We start from the raw sequence: 23,422 nt of genomic DNA, 5'->3' as shown, positions 1-23,422 counted from the left end.
ATAACATTTATTGATTTCCGTATATTGAACCATCCTTGCATCCCAGGGATGAATCCTACTTGATCATGGTGCACAATTTTTTTGATGTGCCTTTGTATCCGATTCGCCAGAATTTTATTGAGGATTTTTGCATCTAGGTTCATCAGAGATATTGGTCTGTAGTTTTCTTTCTTTGAGGTGTCTTTGTCTGGTTTCGGAATCAGGGTGATGTTGGCCTCATAGAATGAATTTGGCAGAGCTCCTTCTTTTTCTATTTCCTGAAATAACTTGAAAAGTATTGGTATTAATTCTTCCTTAAAATTTTTAAAAAGACAAAGAAACAAGTGTTTTGAAATAATAATTTAACCAAATATTCTGAACCTTTCAGGAGTTGAGTCCTATAGCCCCAGAATATCCAATGTGTGTTTTTCAAAAACAAGAACGCTGTCCTATGTAGCCAGTATACAACCCTGCAAATCAGAAACTCAATATGGACACAGTACCATCCGATACTACTCAAGTTTTATAGTTGTCCCCCAAATACCTCTTTCCTCTGTGGTCTAGGGTTGTCTGAGGAATGCATGCCACATCAGGTGTCATACATCTTCACAGTCCTCCCATCTGAAACAGCACTTCTATCTTTCCCACTTTCAGGGACTCGACGCTCTGTGGCATGTGTGGTAGGATGGAGGGTAACAGAGACTACCTGATGGTGCCCTGTGAGCAGACTCAGGCCAGATTCCACAGAAGCAGCATTGTGCTCTTCTCAGTTCATCCCGTCAGGACGCGCACCAGGTCCCCCATCCCATCTTGTCACCTGGTCATGATGATGCCTGCCAAATTTCTCCACTTAAATTCTAAATTTAAAAATTCCTAATGTAAAAATTATAAATGTAATTTAAAATTACACTTTTCCTTTGTAATTTATTAATATTTTATGAGGTGGTATTCCTAGATTATGTCAAAATACCTGTTCCTCATGAAACCTTCCCCCTCAGAGTTAGCCTCCATTGATGACTTCAGAACGGGCCGTATCTGTGAAGGCTGCTGGATGGTTACCCTCCATTTCCATTATTCCATTTGCTTTGCTAGTTTGAAACTCTACCATTAGGAAATCCCTCTCTATTCATTTGTTTCATTTGTTCATTTATTTGCTCAACTTAATCAATATGGACTCACACCTTCCTCTTCTATTCATTGGATTGTGATCCATTGTTTTCATTTATCATGCTTAAAATTATCCTTGATCTGACCAGTGAGAGACCCCATATCTTCTGTAATGTTCCCATCATTCCCTGAGATTTTCCTTATTTTTCAGCACAAGAAGATGTTCCAGGTTCACCTTGCACTTTCCAAGCCTTCATCCTGGAATTAACCATTCATTATTTTTCAAGAAGCCCTGGTTTATTTTAGTGAAAGATGGTTTTCAGAGGCCAGTGTCTGGATGCTTGTTGTACTTATTGTTATGAGGGTGTTGTTGCTTCTAAGCCCTCTCTATGGACAGAACTAGGAGATATGCATATATTTCACACACTGATACGTCTATAATTAGAGGATGGATGGATAGATAGGTAGATAATCATTACACCTTGTTCTTGTCAGGTCTTTTGGTCACCTGGAAATTCCCTGGAGAGTCACCGGTCAGAGTCCACTTTGGAAGAGGGAAGGAGCTGGAGTCTGGTGTCCTCAGGTGATCATGGCACCAACCCGAGCACCCACCCAGGAAGAATATGGCTGCCATCAGCTGTTGCTTCCTCATCGCTCCATCTTTTTGTTCCAACCAGGCCCATAGCCTCCTGGACCATGCTGCCCATGTTTAGGGTGGGTCCCCCCCTCGGTTTGCTGTCCCACGAGCGAATCATTTCTAGAAACACTCTCATTGACCCACCAGGAAGCCTCTCAGTCTTAGGCATCTTTAATCCGATCAAGTCGACAAGTGAGATGGACCACCATACACCTTCCATTCCAACAACACCTCAGAGCCCCTCTGGCCTCCCCTCTCTGTGTTTAGAAATCCCTTCTGCAGCAATGAGAAACGTGGCTTCCCTACCCTCATTAGATACTTATCTATGCAATCAATCCACCGATTTGCTCAGTATCAGCTCCCCTGCATGCTCATGGTCCCTCACACCCCTACCACCACCCCTGTGCACTATCCCCACTTTCGCCCACCAGTCTACCCTCCCCACCCAGCCCAGGCTCTCCAAGACCCCCTTTCTGTCGGTTTTTAGCTGCCATCTTCTCTCTTCCATGGGGACGGGAATGAGAAAGAGGAGGGGTGGCAATGTTGCCTTCTGCCCACAGAGTCTATTCTCACTCAAGAGCCCGAGGGATCCAATCATAGCCTTCTTCTGCTCAAAACCATCTATGACTCTACATTTTACTCAGAGTGAAAACCAAAGTTCTGACACTGGCGCAGAAGGTCACACTCAATCTGGGATCAGTTACCTACTGTCTTCATCTCTTGCCATTTTTCCTCTCTCACTCTGTTTATTATCCTTTTTTAAAAAAACTGCACTCCATCAAGGCACACCTGATCCTCCTTATCCAGCCTGTATTCCATCACATCACCATTTTCCAACAAGATAAGCAATTTACTTAAGAATTATCTGCTATTCATTATTTGTCCCCTCCCCATCAATACCGCCAGCAACAGAACATAAGGTCCTTTGGGCCAGGGAATTTTTTTCCCACTGGTGCATCCTAAACACTTAGAAGAGAGCTTTCTGAAATTCTTTTCCAAAATTGTTTAGTTATTGATTAACTTAATTGATTACTTGAGAGTGGGACCCTCCGAGGTGCCCGACTTAAGAGTCAAGGAACATTCTAAGGACTATGACAAGATGACTTGCCATGTAGACCAGTATTCCCTTGAAAATAAAACCTTTGTTTTGTCACACATTAAAGAGAAGTTAGAAGAGGTTTTTGAAAAAGATGTAAAAATCCAAAGATTACTGGGATCCTCAGCATGATTTATTTTACACTTTCTAATTCTACTTCCCTTATTGGGTTAGGCCAGAACCTACTCCTGTTACTGAAGCACTTCCTGGAGGATAAATGACTTACCATGTCCCTTCATCAATAAAATTCTAGAGTAAATGAGTTTTGTACACAAAAATGTTCATCATGCCATTCTTTTTATAGTATAATATTAAAAAAAACACTAAAATGTTTCCCATGCAGGGATGATTAAGTAAACCATGGTACATGCTCTTGTTGGGCATAGAATTTGTATTTGTGATCCTCCAACCAAACTCATTGAAAGATCCACCTAGATTAATTAATATTAACAGATAACACTTACTTAGTGTTTAATATGTGCCAGGTGCTATTTCAAATAATTTATATGTGTTATTTCTCTCAACCCTCATAAGAATCCTATGAGGCAGGTAATATTATTAATGCTCTTTTGCAGTTGAGAAATCTGGGACTCAGAGAGTAGATTGAAGAGAGAAGTAGCCTCTCCATCATGCTGGAAAGCTACAGCCAGAAATACCTGGGCTCTCAGCTCTGCTTTCCTCCTCTTTATCAGTCTGGGTCCAATCAAGAGAAAGAAGATACTTGGTGATTTGAGCAGGAATGTTTAATATAAAGAACCATTAATTATGGCTGGAGATTGAAGTAGCAGGAATTGGCTCATAAGAAGGAAAGAGAACTCTCAAGGACATGGGAATAAGAACAGCCTCCTGCCTTCAGGGCTATGGTACAATGCCCAGGAAGGGATCTCTAACTTCTCCCCAACCTGGAGCTGAAATCCTGACCTCTCTGGAGGAGGCGTAGTCGTGGCTGAAAGAATTGCAGAAAAATCACCCTGATGTCATGTTGAGCAAAATTGCTGGAAACCTGCTCTCTGGCACTTGAGAGAAATCCACTCTTTAAGGTGTCCAGAAATCTGTTCATAGGGAGATATCTCTCTGGAGGCATTCTACCTCGAAAGCACTGTAGGGATTCAGCTCGACCTGACTGCCATCCTAAGTTGCCACCGCCATGATTGTCCCAGGGTGAACCCAGGTCTGTTTCCCCCAGTGATTCCCCAGCATACTATAAATAGACAAAACCACTAGAGTGTTATGTGGAGTCTCATGACCCAGACTCTGGTGCCATCAAAGCAGGGAATGTGCCAGGTGTTCTTGATATTAGCTTAAGATAAAGCAGGTACATTCCAGCTTGGAGGCAGTCACTTTTGTCCTGACCATGATATAAGACCCCTCCTTCTGACCCAAACTGTGGGACTCCACTGGCCTTGCTGCCACCCTGAACCACACTCTGTCCCTCAGTCCCCAATAAATTGCACTCTGGGCAATCCTGGATCTGTCAGCCTCTTTCTTCAGTCTCATCAGATCTGGGGGTTGGTTCTCATATACTGGGACCTGGTTGTTCTGAAACCATTACCCAAGAAGAGGTGAAAGAGTATGCTCCTGGCTACTGGGTGCCTCTGGCTACCATGCATGACAGGAGCCAGGTGCTGAAGAAGGCACAGGCACTAAGGAGCCTGCCCAGGAAGCCGAACCCTTTCCCCTGCAGTGTCTCTCAAGGCTCCCTTTACTGACGAAGCCTAACCTGATGCCATCTAACAAAAAGAAAACATGCGGGCTGGGGATGTGGCTCAAGTGGTAGCGCGCTCGCCTGGCATGCGTGCGGCCCGGGTTCGATCCTCAGCACCACATACAAACAAAGATGTTGTGTCCGCCAAAAACTAAAAAATAAATATTTAAAAAATTCTCTCTCTCTCTCTCTTTAAAAAAAGAAATTCAACAAATAGCAAATTATTTCAACATGCAAAAATAAAATTAAAAAAAAAAAAAAGAAAGAAAACATGCAAAAGGCCCCTATCCGTTTTCTCAGAGCAGCAATAAAGAGGGAATTTGTAGCTGTGAGGCAAAAAATCGATACCTGACACATCCTCCAAGATAAGAACATCACCTTAATTCTTTGCTGAGTTGGGTTCCAGGAAAGTTCAATGTTGTCATAAATATCTTCAACAAAACTGCATAGTTTGTCCTGTGAATTCTTCCAGGAAGGATACAAAAGGGTGGTGAACGGGTATGGGCCTTTTTCAGAGGCCTGCAGGATGGGAGAAGAGGGGCTGGGACGCTCTTCTCTCCCCCCACCCTGTGAGGACACCTGGTTGTCCCCACCGCACCCCAGTGGGAGCGCCATGTGAGCTTACTCTCCATGTGTCACCCTCTCCGGCACTGGAGGAGTACCCCAAAAATGTCATGGGAAGAAGTTCATCATAAAACGGAAAACTGCCCAAAGCTGGGTTTGGGGATTTTTTTTTTTAAAGGTGGAATCAGAATAATTTTCTCCTCTTCCCCTTATTTTTCCATATTTTACAAATTTAATGTAGTGATTATGTGCTGTCTATAACTTTGGGACAAAATAATTTATTTTTACAAATAACAGCAAATATATACGTACCATATCCAGCTGCGTCTTGAAGTCTTACCAGCCCCAAGGTTTGGGATCCAGAAGGTGACCTTCTGGATCTAGCAGAGTTTTCTACAGACAATCCGAACCAGTTATCTATAGTTATCTCTGATCTAAGGTGACTGGGACCCAAGAGCAGTCTGGCCAATTGAAATGAGATAGATCGTCTACCCCAGTTGCGATTTTTAAAAACACACACCAATATATTTACAAAAGAAAATTAATGTCATTTCTTGAACCTTTAAAATTACCTGAGTAGGATATACATGCATCTGAGTGGAAGAGAAAATAAATATAAAGAATTAACCAAGGATTGGAATTCAAGCATTTCTAAGCAAAACCAGTAGGATATGAAACATCAGCACTTGCTTGCCTGAGAATGAGACTGTCAATCTCCTTTACTTCTAACAGAGGTTTGGAGGAACCCACTAAACACTGAATTCTCAGTTAATACCCATATTTGTTGGAAATTTTTGTTTAAACTTACCAACACAGAGCAGTGATGTCCCCACAAACCACAACTCCTATTACTATTAGGAGCTCTGCAATTCTAAAGTCTGGGACATCCTCATAAGAGGTATGGGGCAGCCACACCTTCCAATTACACAATAGCGTGTAAGGAAAAGAGAAAGAAACTGCATAACAGGAAAGAAATTCAAATAGCAAATGGTAAGGATCATAAAAAGATAGAAAAGCCTTGGTCAGACCATCGCCTGTGGCCTCTCACTGGTGCGTGGTTGGGAGTGCCAGTCAACAGACCACCTGAGGCAATGGATGATGTCAGGAGGTCTCAAGGTCTCTTCCGTGGTTTAGCAGAGGTCGGAGGACCAGGGGCCCCTTAGGAAGAAGTGCTCAGTCAGCAACAGAAGAAAAAGGAGAAAAGTTGTGAAGGAGGCTGTGGGGGAAGGCAAGTGCCAAGGGGATCCCAGGTGGCCAAGGAACGTCCTCACTCCAACACTGCAAGTTCCACGCCCAGGGAACCCCACAGTCAAGGGCACTCCAGAATGCTTGGTGGCCCACTGCTCAGTCTGCCACAGATGGGCTTCTTTGGGTGCCTCTACAAATTAAAGGCTTTAAGGAACCAAGCCTCATGAACATTTCAGCAAATGACAGTAATGTGTGCCATTGTCCCCGGCTCCATTCATGCATATTCTCATTGCCCACAGAGGTGGGCCCTAGGGGTCCTTCAGATGAGAGATCAGGAGAAAAACTGGGTATGGTCAATCCTGGGTTCTGCTGGAAATGTCTGAGGAAAAAAATCACTTTTTCCCTCTGTTAGCACTAAAATAGCAAGGCCTCCGGGAGAAAGAGGGCTGCCCCTGTGGGTCTTCTGACTACAGAATAAATCCTAATGAATCAGAGTCCCACATGCCTCAATTTTTTTTATTAGCGCTCCCTTCAGGAAGCATAACTCAACAACGGAGTTACTCAATAATCAATCCTTCTATTTACTTGCTTCCTTTTAAAGACAGCAAAGGGAATCCCAATCCATATTCGCACAGACTTTCCTTGTTTCCCATCCAGTTCCCTCTCTCCACCACCCTCTGGGATCCCCAGGAAACCTCCCTCCCACCCAGCCCACATGGTCTTCTTTCCATCCTCTCCTTCTCCGGGCTCAGCAGATTTCCTGTGTCCCATAAAGACCAAGCTCATTTTCATAGAGAGGCAGAAGCAGGGGAGAAACTGGGTCAGAAATTGTGGGATTCTTTAACAGGAGCCTCTGAGGACACTGGTGGCTGCTGTTCCACAGCACTCGGGTGTGGGTGTCTGGCACAGAGACCCCCAGCATCGCGCTGCTGAAGAGGACCATGGCATTCACAGGCCCACTCCCCCAGTTCTGATAAATGAGAAAAGCAACGAAGCCCCTAAGCAACTCCTCTGAGCCTGCAAGGCAACTTTTCCATGGCTCCGTGGGATGGCTTTAAGTCCTGTGAGTTGTGGTTATCAGAAGGAATAACTGTCCTCGTCCTCCAGCCGGGGATCACAGAAACACACCTGGAGTGGAACGAGTTGAACGAGGTGCCTCCGCCTACCGTGCCTGCTTCTCCCTCTCCTGGCCCTTTGCCTTTCTCTCTGGGTGTTGCACAGAGAGGACGCACTGGGGAGGAGCCTGGGGAGCGGCAGAGGGTAGTGTCCTAAAGGACTTGGGGCAGACTTGGGGCTGGTGGATGTTTGGAGGGATCAAAAGAGTGGGCTTGCACTGGACTGGGGGGGTCTCAGGAGGTGGGAGCATCTTAATAAGTGTTATCTAGACAGAGGGAAGATAGAGAAAGGGTACAGCTGTCCTTGGTAAAGAATCAGGAGTTGCTCATACTGGCCATTGGTCATTTCTGTGGATTGGACAATGTTCATATTCTATGTTCAAATGTGATCACACATTGATCTTGTTTTTTCCTTAGTCTTCACTATCAAATAGTGGCCTTGTCTCATGGTGATGTCCTGTGATGCATTTCTCTCTCTCTCTCTTTTTTTTTTTTTTAAGCTTGCAATATGCTTTTTTTTTCCACATACACACAATTTCTTCTTGGTGTATACAGTGGTATATAATGGTGGGACTTGTGCCATATTCAAACGTGCACACAATACAATATATAATTAGGCCAGTAGCATTTCCCAATATTCGTCTCCCCGCACCTTGCCTGCTTCTCCCTCCCCTGTACCTCTACTTCACTGATTTCCCTTCAATTTTTATGAGATTTTCCCCCACTCTACCTTTCTTTTTATTCTTCCTCTTGAGCTTCCACATATGGGAGAAGACATGCCACCCTTGACCTTGTGATTTTGGCTGATTTCACTTAACACCATTTTCTCTAGTTCCATCCATTTTCCTGAAAATAACATTATTTCGTTTTTCTTCATGGCTGAATAAAACTCCGTTGCGTATGTGTACCACATTTTCCTTATCCATTCATCCATTGATGGACACCGAGGCTGGTTCCATAGTTTGGTTGTTGTGAATTATGCTGCACGTGTGTGCATGTATCACTGTAGTATAATGACTTACAATGTAGTGTAATGACTCAGGGCAAATAGCAAGAGATGGTATAGCTGGGTCATATGGTGGTTCCATGCCTAGTCTTTTGAGGAACCTCCATAATAATTTAGTAGATGTAATAATTTACAAACCCATGAAAAGTGTAAACATGTTTCTTTTTATCCATATCCTCTCCAGCATTTATTATTGTTTGGGGTTTTTTGTTGTGGTGGTGGTGCTGGGGATTGAACCCAGGGCCTCATGCATGCAAGGCAAGCACTCTACCAACTGAGCTATATCCCCATCCCTTATTGTTTGTATTCCCGATGGCTGACATTCTGACTGGTATGAGATGAACTCTCAGTGAAGTCTTAATTTTCATTTCCCTAATTGCTAATGATGCTGAGTATTTTTTTCATTTGTTCCCATCTGTATTTCTTCTTTTGAGAGTTGTCTGTTCAATTCGTTTGCCCATTTATTAATTGGGTTATTTGTGGGGGTTCTTGGTGATAAGTTTTCCGACTTCTTTATATTAATCATCTGTCAGAAGAGTAGCTAGCAACAATTTTCTCCCATTCTGCAGGTTCTCTCTTCTCATTCCAGACTGTTTTCTTTGCTGGGCAAAAGCTTTTCAACTTGATGCCATCCCATATATTAACTCTTGGCATTATTTTCTGAACTTTAGGGGACCTATTGAGAAAAATCATTGCCTGTGCCCACATGCTGGAGTGCTGACCCTATGCTTTCTTCTAGAAGTTGCATAGTTTCTGATCTAATTCCTCCTATGTCTTTGATCCATTTTGAGTTGATTTTTGTGCAGAGTGAGAGACAAGGGTCTAGTTTCATCCTTCCATATATGGGTGGCCAGTTTTCCCAGCACCATTTATTTAAGAGGCTGTCTTTTCTCCAATGTGTGTTTTTGGCACCTTTGTCAAGGATCAGATAATTATCTGTGTGGATTTGTCTCTGTGTCTTCAATTCTGTATCATTGGTGTCTGTGTCTGTTTTTACGACAATACCATGAGGTTTTTGTTAGGATAGCTCTGTAATATAATTTGAAGTCAGATATTGTGATGCCTCCAGCATTGCTTTTTTGGCTTAGAATTGCTTTGGCTATTCTGGGTCTAATTCTTCCAAATTAACTTTAGGGCTATTTTCTCTAGTTCTGCAAAGAATTGTCAATGAATAACATTATTTTGTTGGTGATTGCTTTGAATCTGTAAATTATTTTTGATAGTATGGCCATTTTAGCAACATAAGTCTTCCTATCCATGAATATAGAAGGTCTTTCCATCTCTGTGTCTTCTTCAATTTCTTTCTTTAAGGTTCCATAGTTTTTATTATAGAGGTCTTTCACTTCCTTGGTTAGATTTATTTCTAGGGATTTTATTTTTCCTTTAGTTATTGTGAATGGGATTGATTTCCTGATTTCTTTCTCAGCAGATTTGATGTTGGTGTATAGAAAAGCTATTGATTTTTGTATGCTGGCTTAGCAACCTGCTATTTTGCTGAATTTGTTTATCACTTCTAGCAGTCTTTTGGTGGAATTTTTTTTTTTGCCTCTTATATGTATAGGATCATATCATCTACAGGGTAATTTGACTTCTTCCTTTCCTATTTTTATCCCTTTTATTTCCTTCTCTTGCCTAATTGGTCTTGCTAGAATTTGTGGTATTATATTAATAGGAGTGGTGAGAGTCGACATTCTTGTCTTGTTCCAGATTACGAAGGAAATGCTTTCAGTTTTTCTCCATTTACTATGAAGCTGATTTGGGTTTTTCATATTTAGCCTTTATGAAGTTGAAGTAGGTTCCTTCTATCTCTAATTTACTAGTGTTTTTAATTATGAATGGGTAATGAATTTTGCTAAAGTTCCTCTCTGTATCTATTGAGATGAGTAAGTAATTTTTGTCCTTAATTCTACTTATGTGATGAATTGCATTTATTGATTTGCATATGTTAAACCATCCTTGCATCTCCAGGCTCAAACCAACTTGGTCATGATGTACAATCTTCTCAATATGTTGCTGAACATGCTTTGCTGATAATTTAGAAAGGATTTTTCTTCTAAGTTCATCAGAAACGTTGGCCTATAGTTTTCTTTTCTTGATGTGTCCTTGTCTGTTTGGGGTATGAGTGTGATACTGGCTTCATAGAACGAATTTGAAAGTGTTCCATCCCTTTATATTTCATGGAATTATTGGAGGAATATTGGCATTAGTTCTTATTCAAAGGTTTGGCAGAATTCAGCTGAGAGTCCATCTGGCCCCAGGCTTTTCTTTGTAAGAGGGCTTTTTATTATTGCTTCTATTTCATTGCAAATTATTGATCTGTTTAGGTTTTCTGTGTCCTCTTGATTCAATTTTGGAAATATGTGTCTACAAAAGTATCCATTTCTTCTAGGTTTTCCAATTTATTAGAGTATAGTCCAATAGTCCCTAATGATCCTCTGGATATCTGTGCTATCTGTCAAGATTTCTCCTTTTTTGTTTTTTTTTTTTTTATTTATTTTTTATTTATTTTATTTATTTTTTTTATTGGTTGTTCAATAAAAATTATTTTTATATTCAAATCATTTTTATTAATTTGAATCTTTCTTTCAGTTAGTTTGGCTAAGGTTTTTCAATCTTGTTTATCCTTTCAAAGAATCAAGTCTTTGTTTCATTGATCCTTTGTGTTATCTTTTTATTCTCAGTTTCATTGATTTCAGCTTTGACATTAATTATTTCCTTTCTTCTACTGGATTTACAATTGGTTTGTTCTTCTATTTTAAGGGTATTGAGATGTATCATTAGGTTATTTATTTGGGATCTTTCTGATTTTCTTATGTAGGCACTCAGAGCTATAAACTTTTCTAGTAGAACTGATTTCATACTGCCCCCAGAGCTTCTGGTAGGTTATATTACTGTTCTTGTTTGAGTCTAAGAAATTTTTAATTTTTTCCTTGATTTCTTCTATCATCCATTCATCAGTTCATAAGTGCATTACTCAATCTTCATAAGCTTATATAGTTTCTGTAGGATTTTTTTGGCTGATTTCTATTTCATTTAATCATGATCAGATAAGATGCAAGGAATTATATCAATTTTTTTAGTATTTACTAAGAGTTGCTTTTTGTCCTAAAATATGGTCTAAACATAACATTCCCCTAAAATTTGGGGGAATGTTCCATGAGCCACTCAGAAGAAAATGCATTCAGCTGTCATTGGATGAAATACTCTGTAGATGTCTGCTAAGTCCATTTTATCTATAATATTTTTCAAGTTTGATGAGTCTTTACTGAGTTTATTTCTAGATGACCTATTCATTAGTGAGAGGTATTTTGAAATCACCCAGTGTTGTGCTGAGGTCTAGCTGAGGCTTTATTCAAGTAGTGTTGATTTTCCCACATTTGGGGCATACATGTTTATTATTACTATATATTCTTGTTGGATTGTTCCCTTCACCAGTATGAAGTGACCTTCTTTGTCTCTTCTGATTAATTTTGGTTTGAAGTCGGCTTTGTCAGATATGAGAGTGGCTACTCCTGCTTATTTTTAGTCTCCATTCACATGGTGTACCAATTTCCATCTTTCCACTTTCAGGCTGTGGCTGTCTTTGCCTCTGAGATGGTTGGTTCTCTTGCAAACAACACATAGTTGGGTCTTGTTTTTTAATCCATTCTGTTAGCCTATCTAATTGGAGAGTTGAGACTATTTACATTAAATATTATTATTATTAGAGAGATGTTTATTAATCCCTGCCATTTTGATTTCTTTTCTCTTCTCTTTTTAACTGAGAATTGAAACCAGGGGCACTTTAGCACTGAGGTAAGTCCCTAGCCCCTTTGAGACAGGATCTAACTAGGTTGAATGGGGCCTCACTAAGGTCCTGAGGCTGTCCTTGAACTTGCTATCCTCCTGCTTTAGCCTCTTGAGTCACTGGGATTATTGATTCCATTCTAATGCATAATTTGGTCTTGTTTCTCATTTGCTTGGCTATACTTCAAATGATAATTGTTCATTCATTTGTGAGCTCTGGGTTTTTGTTGTGGTTGTTTTTTGTCTGTTTGTTGCATTTCTTATACATGCAGTGTTTCTTTAAATAAGTTCTGTAGTGTGGGTTTAGTAGTAAGGAATTCTTTAAGTTTCTGCTTATCTTGAAAGATTTTTATTTCTTGATTGATTTTGAAGGATAGATTTGTTGGATATAGCAATCTTGACAGTTATTTTCTTTCAGGACTTGGAATACATCATTCTAAGCCCTCTTGGCTTTTAGAGTTTTTGCTGAGAAATCAGAAATAATTCTGATTGACTTCCTCAAAATGTGACCTGATGTTTTTCTCTTGAGGCTTTTAAAATTCTATCCTTGTTTTGAATGTCAGGCATTTTTATTATAATGTGTCATGGAGAGATTCTTTTGATATTGTCTATTTGGAGTTCTGAATGCTTCCTGTGTCTAGATGTCCATCTCTTTCTCAAGGTTTGGAAATTTTTCCATTATTATTTTTCTGAAGAGGTTATCCATGCCATTATCCTGCATCTCCCAACCCTCCTCAATTTCAGTATTCTTAAATTATCCCTCTTAATGTTGTCCAGAAGTTCTTATGTATTCTGGTCATGGGTACTTATTTTCTTTTCTTTAAGACTCTCTGAATGTTCAAGGTTGGCCACTTCATTTTCCAGCTCTGAGATTCTGTCTTCACAGTGGTCTACTCTAATAGAGAGATTTTTCAACTGAACTTTTTTCTTTCTTTCTTTCTTTTTTTTTTTTGATATATTATGTCTTTCATTTCCAAGATTTGTTTGATTCTTTGTCAATATCTCCATCTTCTTATTAAATTTCTCATTCATATCCTGTAGTGACATCCTTAATTCATTCAGGTTTTCTTTTTGTATTCTCTTGGAACTCATTGATCATTTTTACAATCATTCTTTTGAATTCTTTATCTGATATTTCATCCACTTCAATATCTTTTGGTAGATATTTTGAGCGATTTTCTGGTGAATTATGAACTTTAGGAGATGTCATGTTACCTTGTTTGTGTGTGTGTGTGTGTGTATGTGTATATACACACACATATGTATAATATCTTATATTAATGTGTTGAGTTTTATGCATCCATTGGGATGGATTTCTCTTTCGCACTTATATTTGGTCATTTCGGGACACAGTCCACTCTTGCCAAAGTGTCCTAGAGTGATCTATATGGAGACCCCCCGTCATAGATGTGGTATCCACAGGCTTTGTGTAAATGCTGTTTTTGTGTAGCAGTGGATGTCCATGAATGGCACCTAAGGGCTCACCCTCGCCACTCCTATGTGGGACTCGGTTGTTAGTTTGGGTTTTTGCCTCTTCTCTTCTTTGTACTAAAGTGTAGCTAAAGTTTTGTGTTGTTAATTTGTGTGTGGAGCAAGGTGTACCATCTTCTGACTGAGTTCAGTTCAGCATCGGAGTCTCTACCCTGTGAACTTATAGTCCCCTGTAGATTCCCAGTACCTCACAGAAAGGAGGGAAATGAACAATAGCAACAGCCAGTTCAAACAATGAACAAGCTCAAAATAAAACACAGTTCTTATTATGATTAATAATAATAAGCATTAATTTTTAGCACATAAATGGGAATAGTGAGGCCAGCAATTTCCAACAGCAAAAACAATAAATAACTGTGAACTAGATCTGGCATTCAAACAAACAGCAGATGTCAACTATGTCATCCACAGCAGCAATAACAGCTAGCATGAGTGGTGGGGACAGAAGTTATATACACCAATTAGTTTTAAAAAATTATTCTTAAAAACACAGTTCATTAAGATAAAAGAGATTGTAATAGGAAGATAGAAGAGAATTTACAATACTCAAAATGTGAATAGAGACAAAAGAGACATAGCAAATGATGGTTATAAAGAGGAAAAAAATTGGAAAAAACAAAGTAAAAGAAGAGAGAACAAGGGGATTTGGCCATTAAGGGAGAAGGAGAGAAAGAAAAACAAGAGACCAAACAATAAAAACAAAACAAAACCAAAATTAACAAACCCAAAACCTTAATCCTCAAAAAACGAGGCAAAGAAAAATACCTACATTTAAAATGGGAAAAAATAAACAAGTGTGTGTGTGTGTGTGTGTGTGTTCACAAACAAACAAGAACAGCAAGCACACCAAAAATAAAAATGGAAAAAAAGATTCTTAATGAAAAATGAAAGAATCATCTCCACTGAGGTGGTTATGGTTAAAACAGTTGATGAGCTTGGATGGTCACTGCCTAAGCCCAACTGTTCTTCCTTCCATTTCTTCTTTGGCTTTTTGTGTTGCTCACCAAGCTGCCAATTGTAGTGGCCTAAGACTGGAGCTGGTTGAGATAGCTCTCAGCTTTCCTTCTCACCATTATGTGGTATGATGGGATGGAAAGTACTTTCAGTTGGAGCTTTGTCTGCACAGACCAGATCACTGTCCTCCTAGGGTGGGGTTGCAGCAGAGTTCTACCAATGGAGTCCTGGAGGCTGAGGTTTAGGTCTAATTAGGCCTCAGGGGCTTTGTTGGGTGGTTTCTGCTGTAGAGAGAATTGATTAACACACCCTTAGGCCCTTGCAGTTGTCTGTCTCAGTCAGAATCTAGATCTCAGAGCCTTCTAAGCCACTCTGACAGTCCAACATTGAGTTTTAATGAGATCCTTCTAAGAATTCTACTTATGGGATAGGGGGGTCAATCATCCACACTCTTTGCTGCCCACAAACACAGCCTTCCCCTGCTTAGTCCCTGAATGTGTTCACACCTGCCTCTTCATATTCCAGACCCTCTTTAGCTGCTCACGTGAGCTGACTGATTCAAAGGAGAAGCGAGTTGGGCTCTCTTACACTTTTCCAACTCCTACACTTTTTTGAATTCTGTGGGTGCAATCTTCTCTGTGCCTGTTTCACTAATGTTCTGCTAGGTACACTCTAGGTCACACAGTAGGAGCTTGCAGGGACAGTATGGCAGTATTTTCTGTGACCTCCTGGCTCCACAGCAGCAGCCCCAGTGTGAGTACTTCAAGATGGCTTCACCTCCCCTCAACCAGCTGAGAAATACAAAGCACTTTTCAAGCACCAGTGCACAGTGAAGCTTCTGGATCAGCTAAATTCAAGCTGCTTTTCTGATATACAGGTTTTACCATCCCAAATTGGCCCATTGTGTTTCTCCCTGTGTTCTCCCTCCCTCTCTGCTGAATCACTACCACTGTTGCAATCAGCTTAGCTGCAATGTGCTCTTTCTTCCTTGTTTAATGTACCCAAATTTCTGAGTCTCTAAGACACTCTGACAGTCCAATATTGAGTTTTAATGAGATCCTTCTTTCACTCACCTGTCTAAGCAGCAGTACTCCTGCTGTGCAAATCCCAAGCCACAGAGCAACTAGGAATGCAGCTTCCTCTAGCCCGCCATCTTGAATTTCCTGTGAAGTGCTTGTTTCAACAGGAGAATACCAAGACCACATGGCCATCCAGATCCTGGGCATTGGGGACTGTTTTCTCTTTGTCATGACAGTGACACTTTTAGGGTCCCAGTATTGTTTTAATGTTCATTACTAACCTAGAATGTAGTTCTATTATGATTCTCATTCTCATAGGAAGAAATAAAGGCTTTGTGAGGTGGGTAATTTGCCCCACACCAAGTTAAAACTAGGCATTCTTTCTCCAAGGTCTGCCCTTTGGCCCTGCGTGGTGTGGACTGCAATACCACAGACAGGAGCTGGACTTAATCCCTAGAGATCTGGAACAATTTCACAGTAAATACGATAGAGAGATTGAAAGTATCCAAGAGCTTCAGGCTGCAGTGAGTGAATGGACCAGAAGACACCAGGATGGAAGGAGAGAAAATGTGGAAAAACCAACTGTGACATTGAGACCATAAAAACCCTCCTTGGGAATAGACCAATAAAGGGAAAGCTGACTTACAGTTCCTTATCTGAAGGAAGACTTTTATGATTTAGAAAACTGTTTTAAACTTTACTCTGTGTTTTCAGCATGAATTTAAATTGAGTGACAGAGGAAGGAAAGTGAGCAGCATGTGCCCTGGCCTCGTCCATCAGCATCTCCATGCCGTCAAATGGGAGAGCAAAACTGTTTGGGCTTTGTGACGGAAGCTGCAGGTACCTGGCAGTGCCAACAACTTAATCATAATGATTAGGAGAGAAATATGGTTATTGATAGCCTTATAAATGGATTCACTTTTCAGAATCACCCTCAAAGTGAAGTGACAGAATGAAATTCAAATTAACACACTAAGGCCCCCATTCTTTGTTCCCATACTGCACCCCCACTCCTCCTGATTTTAGTGGGTGTTCTGATCTCAGAGAAAGAGCAGGTGCTGGATATCCATGTATTTCTAGTATTAGAAAGAATTCTTCTCTCTGAAAATTCCAAGGCAGCCAAAATCTTAACATTACCACATGCTACCTCCTGTGCTCCCCTTCATGGATCCAAGTAGTAGCTCTGAGAGACCAAATGCACTCCTTTCTCAAACTGGAGAACACAGCTCTTTCAGGTGTGGGATGGGAATGTTGGGGAGCTGGTTTGATAAAAAGAGAAAAATGGGGGTGTAAAATTTGCCCCCTACTCTTTGTAGCCCTTTTACCCTTTCAGAAATCATCATTTGACAATTTTGTGTGCCTCTACAGTGTGACGGGCACTGTGCCAACCTCTAGGAATAAAAAGCCAATGAAGAACTGGTCACTACCCTCAAAAAATCGATTTAGATGGCGTTGTCTAACCTTTCTCTGCAAAACTCCTTGGATAGTGTTTAACAGATGTTTCCCGTTGGTGATGATCTCAACGATGGTGATGGTAACAGTGACGATGCAGGTTACCGCTGTCCACAAGCACAAGTGCCCAATATTTTAAAAGCCATCCCGAAGAAACTCATCTTCACCCAAACAGTGGATCCACGTTGAGCAACTATTGTGCCGTGAAGACAGCAGTCTGGACTCTGTGAGAGGGTCAGGAAATCCATCTCTACCCAGGAAGGCCTGGGGTCCTATAAGCTCACCCTTTAGAGTAGAAATTCCCAGGCTGGCCTTGAGTGTCTCCAGACGTCATAAATAATAAATAGGCAGTCAAGGTTTGGCTTCTAAGGTAGGCTGAAAATTGGCCCAGGAAAGCAGCTCGGGACATGAAAGCCATATGAGCTCTTGCCAGTTCATCCTCCCTAGCTCTCAACTTAAGAAAGATGTATCTGACAGGTAAATCACCTGACTGTGTCATTAACTGAAGTGACCAGTTCCCTTCCAAAGTGTTAGTGAGCACTGAGTGAGAGCTGCAGGGTTAAGTGACGAGAACATGGATAATTTTCCAGGATATTTTTTTGGAAGGTGGGGGAAGTTTGGGGGTTGAACCCAGGACCTCAAGCGTGACAAGCAGGTGATGTACCACTGAGCTACATCCCCAGCACCACAGCGTCTCCTAGGAAATACCAACCACTGATTATGGGATGGATTATTTGCAGATGATAGCTGCTTCTGAGCCACTAAGAAAGACTACCTCACACCACCACCAAGAGCCCAGACCCGACCCTGGAAGTCACCTGCTCCTCTAGTTTCCCAGCCAGTTCACCTCATGCAAAGTCCCTGGCCCCCTTCGCCAGTCCCTGGCTGGACTCCACGTCTGCTCCACCTTTTCATTTGGGATGACTGTAGTTTCTTCACGTTTGCTGTCGTGAGAAATCTTGAGCCACAGAGATGAGGATGAATGTGGACTATGACACACTTTTTTGCACAGCACAGAGAGGGGTTGGTCCTAGATTAAAACTGGGGACTCTTAGCCCCAGTAACAAAGAAGGTGGTTCATTACTGACAACTGAGATCAAAATTTTAAGAATCTCCTTAGTAAACCTCTCCTATCAATTAAAAGTAGCCAGCCACAAAGTAACTAACATTTACTGAGTGCTTACTATGTCTGGTCCTCTGTGGAGTGCTTAATATTTTCGATTTATTTTCATATCAGTCTGACAAATTTAAAATTATTATCCTCAATAAATTCTACAAAATGTTCCAGAAACTCAAAGAAGGTAAAGAACTTAACTAAGTTTACCCAATTAGTAAACAGAAGAGCTGGGCTTGAAGCCCAAGTCTGCCTAATGTCTAAGCTTTTCATTGCATGAGGGGGTCTTGAAGGTGACGGACCCTCTCCCAGGATCGCTGCCAAGACAGTCAGGAAGTCCTGCTTTAACTCTTCCAGAAACCTGACCCAGGAGCACATATATTCTCACCCCTCAGATTATCTAAATACATTTGTGATTTTCATTAAAGCAAAATAGCAATTATGTACTTGAAATATTTATAAAATAAGTCAACTACATTTGAGGGAAAATGGAAAAGCATTGTAATTAAACAGATCTGCACACACGGCAGGGTGTTTTTCTAACAAAAAGAGTAAGGAGTAACGCTGCTAATAAAAACAATGAGGATCTCGTTTAAATGTTCTAATAACTCATTTAAGCACTGTTCTGAGTGGAACTGCATATTAGTAATTTCAAATAAAGTCTCTGATGAAAGATTAAATATATCTTCTGCTCATTCTCTTCTGCAAAGCTAGTGATTCAAGTGGGCTAATTTGTTCCCTTTCTTCTAGTGAAATGTTTTAAGTGATCTATAAATGTTTTCCCCCTTCTATTCATATTATTCATATGAATAATAATGAATAAGGACTTACACGGATGCACTGTAAATGCAGGTGCCCTCACCCTAACCACCACGATACACCCACAAACACACACTGAATTCTCATTTGGGCTTCCAATAAGAAATGGGTATATCTCACATCTCACAAAATAAATACTCACTCAGTAAACTATGTAAAATAGGAACAAACTTAAAACAATTGATTGGTCACCTTTAAAAAAACTTATGCTAATTAATAAAGAGTAGCGTTTTTCCAAAAAGGGATATTCTATCTTTAGAACATATATCTTTAGAATATCTTTAGAATTGAGTTCTTCCAGCAGAAATTAAGATTGGCTGATTGAGTTGTAAGCTGAAATTTTTATCACTTTCAAATTTAACAATATTCAGCATCAGTAGCTTCTAAGCCAGTGTGAAGAACACAAGCCACCTAATTTTAGTCCCTTTGGGATATAGGACACAGGGGTTGTGTCACTGTGATCAAAAGACCTGACAAGAACAACTTAGAGGAGGAAAAGTTAATTTTGGCCCACCGTTTCAGAGGTTCAGACCATGGTTGGCCGACTCCATGGCTGTGGGCCTGAGGTGACGCAGAATGTCATGGCAGAATGGCGACGCGGAGGAAAGCAGCTCAGGACACACTGCTTCCTCCAGCCACCCCTACCTGCCCACCCTTAATGCCCAGTTAGTCCACTGAGTAGGTTACAGTTCTTTCAATGTGATTGTTTCACCTCTGAAAATTCTTACATTGTTCACAGATGAGCTTTTGGGGGACTGACTCCTCATATCAGTGTGAAATGACATTCATACGCTGTGAAATGCTAACCTAAAGGAAAAAATTCACACTTAATCAACATATCAGATTGGTCCTTTAAAAAGATCCCAGTTGAGACTCCATATTGGACAACACTGGAGACTTTGGCTGCAGAGTTGTACTGAAACTCTAAAGAGAATCGTGCAGAGTACTTGGCACACTCTCCGTGGTCAATCTGGTGTCTCCTCAGCTCTTGAAGTCCTCCTCAGAAGAGAGGCAATACCTTATTACTTCTTATTACTTCCATGTCTAGTGTATCAGGCCTTTGACAAATATGCACTGAACAGAATAAGTGAATCCATCGACATGCAGCGTACAGTGACTCTACCTGAGTATGCATAGTTTTGATGTTTTCTTCTTGCGGTATGATCGGACAAAAATCCTAATTTCAAAAAAACTGATGAAGTCTCATTCCTGGAATTCACAAAGCTGGTTGTGACGTAAAGATGTTGATTTTGGCCCAGAGAACTGGGTATTCAGGCAGATCACATTCTCTCTGTGGAAAAGAGTCAGCTTTATCAAATCCAACCCTCAGGGTTCTGCCCAGTCTCCTTCCAGTCCAGGACTGAAACATTCCCAAAGAGGAAAACTATACTAAGAGAAGCCCAAGGATCCCAGGTCAGCTGCCTGCTCCAAGTTCAGGTGACATGAAACCCTGAGCTCCTCAAAGACATGTGCCCAGGGAGCCTGAGGGGAGTGAGGGCTCCCTCGCTGGACAGGTCCTCAAAGGAACAGGTTCTTATTTGGCAACAGAGGTGCAAATTTGAGCTGTCTCCTGATAAAGGGGACTGCTTTATTTCAAGAAATTTGTGTACTTTTCTCCTATCCCCAGGTTAGGGTTCCACTTCCCAAGTCTGCTTCTTCCAGAACTTTCCATTGCTTTTCCACCTGTTGGCCACTCTGACCATACCCACTGAGTCCTGACCACATCCTGGTGCTAATTTCAGAAGGTTCTTCCTTCAGGTCAGAGGTCCAGTCAATTTTCAGATTCGTACACCAGGTCAGCCCGAGGAAGAGAATCGCACTGAGGACCAGGTTGAGAGAAGGTGCCATGTGGGTGATCTGAGAGCAGAAACAGTGTATTTTATATTTCCTCCCAGGGATCAGCATAATTCTGAGTGCCCAGACTTACAGTTCTATATTCTTCACTATCGTTTTCTACCTCAGGTTGAAAAGATTTCCCATGTTGGATAAAAATGAAGGAAGGAATAACTATGCGCTATCCTGTTCACCTCAGGCACATGCTCGTGCACACACACCACACACACACACATTTTTCTTGGAAATGAAAAGTGGGATCTCGTGATTTAAGCCTCTTCTGAAACCTATCAGTTTCTTTGATGTTTTCGCCTTAGGGCCCTATGATTCTAACTCTGTATGAGATCAATCTACCTTTTTGAAATAATCCTTTAAGGGTGATAGAGTAGGCTTCTTTAATCGACTAAAGATAAAACAAAAGGAAATTGGTTTATATTATAGCAAGTGTGATTTGGTTACTTACAGAAAGTTCTGGATGATGAGAACTTGTGTCGATAGCATGTTTGAGTGGAAGGGAAGAGGGTCCCAGTTCTGAAGGGTTTGTTGACTCTATAATAGATTGATGGCAACCTAATCAAGCTATTTGATCTCTCTGAATTCAACTGTTGCAAGTTTTAAATGAGATGGTGTTAAGAAAACTACTTAATACATCAAAAAGTTTTTTTTTAATAGTGTATTATTTTCATGGTGTAAACCCAGATAGAAAACCCTAACTCCAGTTTTTCATTATTAACATACAATTAATTTGAGTCTTCTTTCACAAGAAAGAACAGAGGAGTGAGATGTGGAATGTTTGAAGTCCTATTTAGACAAATGAGTCAAGAAGGGAAGGGGGCCACTTTGGGAGCATAAACAGTGTGGACTGAAGGTAGAAAACAGTAAAGAAGACAGCAGCATTCTTCTCCATTAAGGGTGGTCAGATAAGAACTTCAGGAGGAAAATGAGGGCTAAGAAGAGTGGGAAAGAAGATAGTAAAAGACCATCATCAATCAATTTTAACTCAAAACTCTAAGCCGGACACATTCTAATGCAAGGTATAAAAGGATTTCTAGGCTTGAGCTCAGAACCATCATCAATAACCTTTGAGGAACCACAGTCTGTAGGAAAGAGGCCAGAATATTGCTCCAATATTCAAAGAGGGGCTCTTTCCGGAAATGATGATTCACTGAGCTTGAAGTCCTCAGAAAATCCTACAATGGATCATTTTAAATGACTTTTGAGAATAATTATGTTATAGAACAGAGTGTAAATATTATCGACCTTGACATTGTGAAAGCAAAATTAGATCTGAGAGAAGCTAGAAGGTGAAGGAGTTATATATAAAAAAAAAATGTGGCAGGAAGATGAGAATATCAATATCCTTATCTTTCTAAGTAGATGGTCAAGAGATTATGTCAATAGCCAATTGAAAAAGCGAGTTGAAAGTACACTATTTTGAGTTACAAAAGTAACCATTAGAATAACCAAAATAGTGATATAATTGTATTAAAAAGAAGAGAGGTGGAGTGGTGGACGAGCTGATTCTCATCCACCACGGACAGGCTTCAATATAGAGGGTCTACAAGATGAATCGAGACTCCATAGTTAGCACATTTTTAGAGACAAAGATGTTGCTTTAAAAGAACTAAAAGCAGAAATGGCTGCAGCTGGGGACTTCTGATAAGTGAGAAGGGGTCAGAGTGATGACACTTTAGCATAAGCCTTCCACACTGCTTGATGTTTTAAACCATGTTCATGAATTACCTAAATTCTTTAAAACTTGTTTTTAAATGATGTAAGTGTGATTCTGAAAGAACTGCTATGAACCCCTAGGACCCTATGAGCTCCCCAAGAGCAGGTCATGTCAGGCTAGTCTGGATGAGATCGCAGTCCGGTGGAGATGGATCTTACTTCTTTCTTTACACCTCCCTCAGCACTCAGAACTTATATGCAATGAATGATGAATGACTTCTCAATTTCAGCCATTAAGACTCAAATGAAATCTTCGAACAATGAAGGCCTGTGTTGGGGAGGTACAGAGGGGCGATTAGTTGGATGTGGCTGAGTCTTTCCAATCGGAGAGCACTGAAGTCAGGCATTGGCCATATTTCTGACCTCTCTCAGTGTTCAACACAGCCTCTGAACTACTGATACCACAACCCGGCAACCTCCACGGTCAACACAGGCTGTAGGGACTTCAGTATCCCTGTACCCAAGATGACTCCAGTTCCACAACAGTGTCCAAGGACAAGGGGGGACTTCTCTGCTCATGTTAGGATATATTTAGCCATTCCACTTCCAAAAGGGGCTGTAGAGTGGGTCTTTCAAGAACATGAAAACATCATCTCATGTTGAGCTTCTTTTAGAGGCTGTGGCTCCCTGTTTGTGATTGAGCAATTAATCTGACGTTGAGTTTCTTTGCTGCCAAGACATGTTGAAGGTAGGTTTCCTTTGCCGAAATGGAGCACTCGGACAGCTACATGGAGAGATAAAATGTTTCATCTAGATTCAGAACAAATTCATTTTCCAGGGACCTAGCTGGCTCTCAAACACATACTTTGCTTTAAAAAATTCTCCA

General features: G+C 40.8%; 1 long non-coding RNA gene and 1 other non-coding gene across 4 annotated transcripts in view; both read right to left on the bottom strand.

Moving 5' to 3' along the window:
• LOC107136759 overlaps positions 1-23,422 on the bottom strand; it is a 93,282-nt gene that overhangs the window by 54,363 nt on the left and 15,497 nt on the right. The gene's annotated exons all lie outside the window — the stretch shown is intronic.
• On the bottom strand, positions 8,614-8,686 carry Trnaa-ugc. Its single transcript has one exon. It is a non-coding gene; the product is annotated as a tRNA-Ala (tRNA).

Source organism: Marmota marmota, unplaced genomic scaffold (genome assembly GCF_001458135.2).
Source record: "Marmota marmota marmota unplaced genomic scaffold, marMar, whole genome shotgun sequence".
In the NCBI taxonomy this organism is placed as follows: domain Eukaryota; kingdom Metazoa; phylum Chordata; class Mammalia; order Rodentia; family Sciuridae; genus Marmota; species Marmota marmota.
The sequence above is the reverse complement of the archived record's forward strand: the minus strand, read 5'-3'. Positions and strand labels throughout refer to the sequence as shown.